Consider the following 9,350-nt stretch of genomic DNA (forward strand, 5'->3'; position numbering starts at 1 on the left):
TTTTTGTGTCGATGAAGCTAAGTTCCAATATCACGTCTGTTAGTTTGTGATCTAACGTTACTCAGAAAAATATTGCAAAACATAAAAAAGTTGGGGAAATCATTCACCTAGAGCCACTTTAGAAAAATCGCGTTTTTTTATTTGTTCTATGGGACCCCCCGTTTGTTACAAAATGGCGTATTTTAGTTTCAAAATCACTTTTTTCTTTTTCCTTATAACTTGTAGACGAAAGACACCCGAGAAATACTGATAGGTGATTTTCGAAGAAAATGAATCAAGAAATCAACCATTTTATTTTCTTTCGTCAGCAGGCGGTTTTTTGGGGATAATTTTAAATCTTTTTTCATAAAGTTTGTTTTGACTCTTCGAGGCACTTTCGACAAAGTTGTGAGCTGAATTTGGAATAAGTGGAATCACTATGGAACCTCAATTACTTACTTTTTGGCCGAAGGACCGTTACCGGTCTAGGGCCGAACGAATTAGAGATGTCCAGTTTCTTCAATATTGGGCAGCCGTTCTCCAGTCACCTCGTACACCAGCAGATCGTGCATCTTCTTCCACCGCGCACATCCACCGAGTGAACGAAGTCGACGGCCTCTTCCTGGTTCTCGATTGCAGATAGTTTTGGCGGCTCTTTCGTCTGGCATTCTGGCTACATGTCCAGTCCACTGAAGCCTGTCACGCTGTATTACGTTCATTATATCAGCATGTTTGTATAATTGGTACAACTCGTGATTCATGCGCCTGCGCCCAATGATGGTGATCGGCGATAAAATCGGCGAAAAACATTCGATTTTTTTCAGCGTGTGAGTCAACTTCGTCTCTCAGTCGGTTCTAACATTTATCGTACGATATGCCAGTCCGAGTGAACCAATTCGGAGATTCGCTGAGATAATTCATTCTTTCTCAGAGATGGAATTTCTAGTAGCTCTACAAACCGATGATTCACTCTTCACTGATAGAATCCAAGTGTCAAAACAAAAGAGAAGAATCGCGAGACGATAATTATCGGAAAAGAGAAGTGATTGCGATCGCTTGGACAACTATCCCCCTTTCTTTCTGAGTCGCAAGTGTTGACAGTAAAATAGGTTTTTTATCGTTTAACAAAATGTTGCTTGCTGTTGTCATTGTCAACTCAATGTTCCTTTGTTCGTCGGTTTTTATTGCATCGAAGGTTTGTTCGCTAATGTATGTTGGCCGATATCGAAGTTTATTTTTAAACAAGCAAAAACCTGCACACATTTTGGAAAAAAAATCCGCAAATATAAACAGATTCGAAAAAAGTTTGCAAGCTATGCAAAAAGTTACAACAAATATGTGCCATTTGAAAAAAAAAAACAAAATCGGCCACGGACTCTGAAAATCAACATTTCACAGACAATTCTGTTAATCTGGTGTCCCTGTTTTGTGCTGCCTTTTAGTTGGTTCAACGCTTGCAGTTTTTCCCTCTCTGGGTTTTTGGTTTGCGATACAATTTTACGATTATCGGGACACTCTCACTCACAAGGTGATTCAAGCCAAAGATTTTTGTTCCACGGCTCGATCGGATCGGGAGACGATAATGAATCACCGATTGAAACCGATGAGAGAATCGAGAGAGCGTATGAACAAGCGACGATAAACTCGCATACAGTTAACAGTCTATAAAGTTCACGGAGTATTCTTTCGGCAGTTTATTTGTCACACAAGTTCTTTTCTCGAGTGACGATACAAAACATCGCGTATTATGCGGATTCTGATAATCCAATAGCATTCTATCATGATAATTCTCTGATACGATTTTAACCATCCTTGCCTGCGCCCTACTCCAACGTCTAATTTACCGCCAAGTATCGATGTTTTGCACATTTCTTTTATTTAGAAGCTTTCTCCTACCATAAGGTGTCGTACACAAATTACATAACACATGAAGGGGGGAAGGAGGGGGGTTGAGTCTGCGTTACTTAATGTTACGTAGGAGGAAGGGGGGTAGTAGAGACAGTTACGTAACTGTGATGTTTGCTCGAAATTGAAAATTTCGGAAAGGGGTCAGGCTGTTCAGCGTTACGTAGTTTTAGAAAGGAGAGGAGTCGTGTCGAACGTTACCCATCGTTACATAGGGAGGGGGGGGGGGCGGAGGTGGTCTGAAATCTAGATTCTTAGCATTACGTTACTTGTGTACGACGCCGAAGGCTAAATTTAAATCATTTTCTTTTAGGCCTTTTCCTCTCGTTGAATTTTTTTTAATTGGAACCGTATTCACGATAATTTTTTTATATTTTTTGATTCCAGGCGCATTCTCAAGCATTTTTAGTTGATTCGGTATTCCGTTTTTTTTTTTTCAAAATTCGTTTCATCCGTTTTTTTTTCAGAGAATGTTTTTACATGTTTCAAGATAAATTTCTATTTTCCTGTGTTTTTTTTGTCTAGTCTATGTTTTTATTTTGACCTATTCTGATAATAATAATGTTTTAAACGGATATCTACATTTTAGGCTTTTTCTAGCTTTTTCAGAGACGTTTCGCAATTATTTTTTAGTTTTTATGTGTTCGTTGATTTTGATTTGATTAAGATTGATGTAGTTTTTTTTGAGTAATGTATTTTTTTCTAGTTTATACTCAGTTGCTTTTTCAAGCTATTAGATACTAATTTGAGATCAATGACGACAATGGATAAGAGAGATAAGAGACATTTCAAATAAATATGATGAGAATTGAGAAATGTAAAACTGTTTTCGTAAAAATGTTATATCTCGAGATTGATTCATATTACCTCAGTTGCAGTTGTCGAGAAATGCTTAAATCAGTTTTGATGTATAAAAAAACTATTATTTTTGGCACAACTTCTGGCCCAAAATAAATACAGAAAAAAAACTGTATGGACTCATCACTGCGACCAGAAACTTTTGATTTTTCGTGATATCGCCCGGGTGTTTTCTGTATTCCGCACTTCTATTATTAGCATTATGACTATTGAGCAAGTCCACGCTACTTCGCAAATCGATTCTGATCGACCATTTCCGATTTCGCTGAAACTTTGCACAGTTGTTTCCAGTTGATAAAGAGACTCACGACTGCTGTTTCAAAAGGGCCTATCCAAAAATGTGACTGATGAATGAAATATTTTGTATCAGAAAAACGACTTGTTTGATTGATATGGTGTCTTCAGCAAAGTTGTAGGTAATAAATTTGCAATTTAAAAAAAATATATACACTGTTTTATGGACGTTTGAATATTTTGTCATTTTCACTCAGATTTTTTTTTTGGGTGTTTTTCTGTTATGAGCATGAGCATGAGCATGATTGACCGCCCGCGGTTGCTACTCCGTTATTGCCAGATCAGCTGTAATTACACAGAGAACCAATAGATGATGCTTGGGATTAACATTCATCCTCAATGTGTAAAAACTGGTGACCTTAATCTTTATATTAGGCAATACCAGCGCCGGCCGAATCCGAATGCAGGTCAAAGAAGGAATGTGTATAGGAATATGTTGACGTGATACTCGCTTTATTGGAAGCCGAGAACACCTCTGCACTTCCACGAAAAATCACTGGGATGTTGGAGAAAAGGGTAAGGTTTGCAGCAGATTTCGTTTTGGTAAACGATGCGCTGAAGTCTAATACCGGGTTCATAATACCAAATATCGCGCGTACGAGTTCATTATATCTTTTACGGAAGCCATAACGCGATCCGAACTCATTCCGGTTGATGATGTAACACCGCAAAAATAAAGCGCACGCAAGGATACCGGACCTATAACCTAATCAAGACAGACTCAAATATTCGAAAATCTGTTTATGAAGTCATTATGCAACTACCGAAACGTATCTCTCATTGATCTATCTCAGCTGACTACACAATGTTACGAAGCAACCATATATGCATTAACCAAAAACAAGAAAAAAGTAAACATATAGGCCCTCAACACATACTGCAAGCGGTCAGCAAGAGAACTTCAAAAATGGCCTATTTGCTTGGCCATCGCCGTTTGAAACGAACGAAAAAAGAAAGAAAAAGAAAAAAAGGATGTGTGCGTTGACAGACGAGTCGCGTATAATCCTGATATTAATTGCAAATAATTGCGATATTTGGTGGCGATTAATTACGATGTTTTGTCGCGATTAATTATTTACGATATTTATCGAACGAACGGAACCTACTCCGAATCACTGCGTGCTGGAATAGAACCTACGGGTGGACAGTCTGCGAATGAATGTTTTGGTACACCTCGGAAGTCACAACACACCGAAAATCCATATTCGAGCAAAGCTTACCTGGGCCGAAAACACGTTTACCCCGGAAAGTTATGCGCGATCGCTCTATTCCCTCTTACCGACGCATACGCGGAGACACGGTATTTCGCGTTGATTACCACTTACTTCTTGAATAATGAAGCGAGGATACCTACTGAGTATGAAAAACTGGCAAAGTTTCATGCATTCATAGCTAGAAAAATGCAAATATGCATATCTAACGAGTACTAATTAGATTCAACAAAATGCCAAAATAATCGCAATCAAAATTTATTTGCCATGCTAACCGACAAGATTTCTACTTAATTAAATTAAAAATTGTCTATGTGTTTCAGTATTTACTCAAAATCTAGAAAAATCATAAAACAAGGGCATAAAACTGCTCAAAATGAAAGCAGAGAAAAAAAACAAAAAAAAAAACATTGGTTCCCTTTTGCCATGTAAATCAAACAAAAAACACAGGCAAAACGTCACCAACACCAACCCGGTGGCATCGGTCTTGTTTCCTTAAACTGCCGTGAAAGACAGTGGCGCTAGTCTCATTTATGTTCTTGAAGGTTTGTTCACACAGCAGTGTAAGCGTGACGAGCAAAGCATAATATATGTTGTAGAGAGATATGCGGCTTGAATAAATTTAATTATTAAAAAATAGCTTGGCCTAGCTTTGTAAATTTGAAACACACAGGCATTGATACGCTTTCTCTTTTACACATACATTGAGATGGTATTCTTTAAGTCATCGCACTTTTGCCAGCTACCTGCAAGAAACACCGCCATTCGCAATCGGCAAGAGCAAACGTTGTGTACATTCTATAACAATGCAACGCATTTATTTTTTGTTTTATCAAGTAAACCTCTCGACGTTGTGTAATAAACATATCATCTGAAAACAACACGTAAGTACACTGCCGCTGAACACCGACACTGTGTGCACGTATGAATAATGCTTTTGAATGAATCAGCTGTCAAATTGCATGTAAAATTGATCCAGTGATCCAGCTAATGCTGGCTATTTTTTTTTTTTTTTTTTGGGTGTTTTTCTGTTATTGTTATAAATTATCGCTAAGAGCATGATACAAATCCAACGCGCTGTTTTAGTAACTTAATCAATCATTTTGATACTGGCCCTATTGAAATCTAATATGCGTAACTTAGCGACGATTCCCGCTATCAGACGGTTTTAAAAATAAGACGCGTAGAGAGAGCATGCAGACGACATGACTTACAAATACGAAACTCGTTAGTTAGTTGCGATGACTTGGAATACTTTATCGCTTTTAAGTTTTGGATATTATTATCCGATAGTTTCCGCAGCTGCTTCGAACACTTTTTACCATCGAAAGGTTGAATACATTTAATTTTGTACGTAGTGTTATTCATGTTGTTTGCTGGACTTTAACACCAACAGTTATTTCACTTAACAACTTATTTATTCACTTTAAAAATGTTTTATGTATAGTTGTTGCTACTGCTTGAATGCCAATAACCAAAAAGTAATTAAGTTACGTGCTTGTATGCATTTTTGCAGGGGAACATACAAGCAAGAGCCGCGTTGCATGTGTTAGCGATACATCATCTGCTGTGTTTGTATTGATGCAGCGATCTTATTCATTTAAGTCACGGTAGTGTGTGTAGTGAATCGACTGGAGATTAGGGTAATTTTTCATTTACCTTTTCAAGTAGTGAGTAAAAGTTTTGCAAGTAGTTGTAACGGTTATTATTAGATACTCGTGATCTTGCAACATATGCAAATTATATTACAGTAAGGGTTGTTACCCAACAGGAGAAGAATTTCATGAATTGTAAAGTAATAAATTTGTTACACGAAGGAAAAAAAATTTAATTACTCTCCAAGTAATAAGTTTAAGTTCATCAAGCAGACAATGTGTGCAGTAGGGAAAGCGAAAAATAAGCGAACTGGAAATATGATACAGATTTAGAAAAAAAAAAATTCCAACGCATTCCAACGGAACCTGAACCGGCAACCTCCGGGATTGCGGATTTGCGGGTCCAAGTTGGGAGATTGAGGGTTCAAGTCCCGTGGGGAAATCTGTATCATATATCCAGTTCGCTTATTTTTCGCTTTCCCTACTGCATACATTGTCTGCTTAATGAACTTGAATGTTAACGGGTAAAAGCCGTTGTTAAAATTAGAAATTTAGTTCGAATAATAAGTTAAACTTTTGCGTGTAGTTATAGCAGCTATTTGGCCGGAAAATAATATAGGTAGGTATGATAGCATGGCATCGATCTCATCGATCTACTCTCTCTCTCCAAAATGAATGTTATCGCAGTCGTTGAATAAAATAGGTAGATAAATTTACATGTATTTTTAAGTTCATATTTGTAAATTTTCAATTGCCACGTTAAGTTTATACGTGTTATGTGCCAAAAAAGTTTGTAATTTTCAACGCGCCATGAAATTACTGGCAAATCGATAATTTATTTAGGAAATAAAAAAATATATCTAAATTTTCGTTAAGTTCGGGTTTGCTGGACTATGGAAAATTTTACTAAACTTTGTGTTCAGCATGATCAACATTCACTACTAAACTACCAGAATTATTAGTAACATTGAAAATCTCGGCCTTTTATTACCGTTTGATTATAAATGGCAATTATTTTGACGGAGTTAATCACAGTTTGTTCGCCATATTTGTCGTTGGTTTTATATTAATCCCTCATAAGACAGCTTTTAACTAAAACTTCTTGTGCAAGAATGATAAGTTTTTTTAGTATCTCGATAAGTGGGCATTTACTTGTTGCATTCACGGAGAAGAATACTTGCGCTCAAATAAAACTTGTTTGAATTTTTCAAGACAGACAAATTTTATCTGAGATAGCCCCCTCTCCCGTTTGACAGCTGTTTATTTACAGTCAACCACCATTTTTGTGATCATTGCTGTTGGAAAAGTGTTACTTGTAGCGATTTTTAAACAAGAAACAATAAATAGTTTTGAACAAACTTTCGGTGTATTTTATTATTAGGGCCCTAAAGCATGAGCAAAATGAAGAAATGCAACATATTGCATGAAGCAGGGGAATGAATACCATTTCTCTGTCATTCTCATGTATTCAAATTTCTACCATCTTACATTTCATGTCCGTTAGTAAGTATTGAGTTTTTGCTGTTTTTAACACCAAAAGTAATACACGCTTAAATAACTTGATTTAGTATGATTAAGGTTGACTTGATTTAGTATGAGTTAATTGCTTGAATGAGCTGAAAAATGTTTGTTTATTTTAGATCCTTTTCTTTCACGAATGTTTTTTTTTCATGAGATAAAATGGGTTTGAGAAAATTTTATGGGCGCATTTTCAAGATAGATTCATCTTAAAGATAAGTACAATAAAACTATCGTAAAGCTCTCATGAAGTTTTATGGAAGTTTTTCATATGTATTTTGAAAAGGATATTGAGTGGGTTTCAAATCCGCTCCTCAGGCTAATTACACTTATTGATGAAGGAGTTTTATGGAGTACTCCTCAAGTGTTCTTTAATCACTCTTGGAAACTGTTAATAAATAAAAACCGCAAGTACTTAAAAAAGCTTATGATAAAACTCGATAGATTTAGTAATGTTTTGATGAAACTACCATAAAATATAAATAAAACTCAATCGCATTTGGATTGTTACGTGGGACATATTGTCGTCTTCAATGTGTAAAAAATTAGTTTTTTAAAAAAGGTACTTTTTAAAATATTTTAGATTTTGTGATAATTTGGAATGTTCGGCCCAGAAAAAAAATATTTTTAGGGTGTGTATATTTTTTTTAGAATCGCAATTTTATTACCTACAGCTTTACTGAAGACACCACTTCAATCAAACAAGTCGTTTTTCTGATACAAAATATTTTATTCATCAGTCACATTTTTAGATAGGCCCTTCTTAAACAGCAGTCGTGAGTCTACATGAAGAACTGATAGTGTATAATGACCCCTTTATCAACTGGGGACAACTGTGCAAAGTTTTATCTGAAGGACATCCTAAAAAAAATATTTATTTTTATTTATTTTCCATGGAATGTTTCTATTGAGAGCAAGTGATCATTATAATTCGTACTTGTGTGTGTTTTTTTTTTCACCCTCTTTTACACCTACTACTCCGAGCCACGCTGTGCCTCGTCAATATTATCGCCAATAACAATTACCTAGAAAAGTTCCAATTGAATGTCCCTCTGTCCAGTTTTATTGTAACAGGGATTTATTTCTGTCGAGAGGTACCGTTTTGATTCAAACTTCAAACAGTCTCGAACTTCGAACACTTTACAATAAAAATCGAATTATAATAGCTAGTGTAATATAAAGAATGTTTATTATATACCATTTCGTTCCTTGAAATGTCCTTCACTCAGTGATGCATAGCTGTTCACTGTAGGGCCACTTCCGGGGAAACAGCAGGCGTTAAAAAAGTGACAGTCACATTCAGACGGTTTGCCTATCTATCTCTAAGCAATTACGTTGAAGTGTTCGGAATTTGAATCAAAGCCGATTTCTTAATTCTCTTTGTTTTCATGTACAAAACGCGTTTAAATCTATATAAATAGCACTCAATTGCAACAGCAATAAAATAACCAACATGCTAAACCCTTAAGATCGATGAGAAAGTTTCGTTAATTTTTTAGTGCAAGAAGTTATATCATAGCTTAAGTGTTTGAAATTTGATATAGTACGGTATTAGTCGAAGTTTTACAGAGTTCAACGTAAAGAAAAGCGTTGGTGGGGAGCCTGAGAACAAACCCAAGCTTAAGTCCGATGACATCGAATGGCCTGGCTACCCGACTACGTAAGAAATACTACAAAGTATACAGCCCTAGGGTTGTATGAAATGGTGACGTGGGACTAAACACTGTAATTACAGTAATTACAGACACAATAAATTCGTTTGTTCAGTTATTCACGAATTTTGTTTATCAGTTAAAAATAAAATAATATCTAACAATGTTGAAATGTTAAAAAAAAGGTTCTGAATAGTTTTAAGTAAATAAACAAAAAAATCATAAGCACTCACCGGTTCTTACTCTTCTATAAATTTGTATTTTTAGGAGCTCACTCGTTCGATATTTTGTCGGTTACGATTATTTAGTGAATATCGAAGATATAAAATAAATGAAAA

This window comes from Wyeomyia smithii, chromosome 2 (genome assembly GCF_029784165.1).
Source record: "Wyeomyia smithii strain HCP4-BCI-WySm-NY-G18 chromosome 2, ASM2978416v1, whole genome shotgun sequence".
In the NCBI taxonomy this organism is placed as follows: domain Eukaryota; kingdom Metazoa; phylum Arthropoda; class Insecta; order Diptera; family Culicidae; genus Wyeomyia; species Wyeomyia smithii.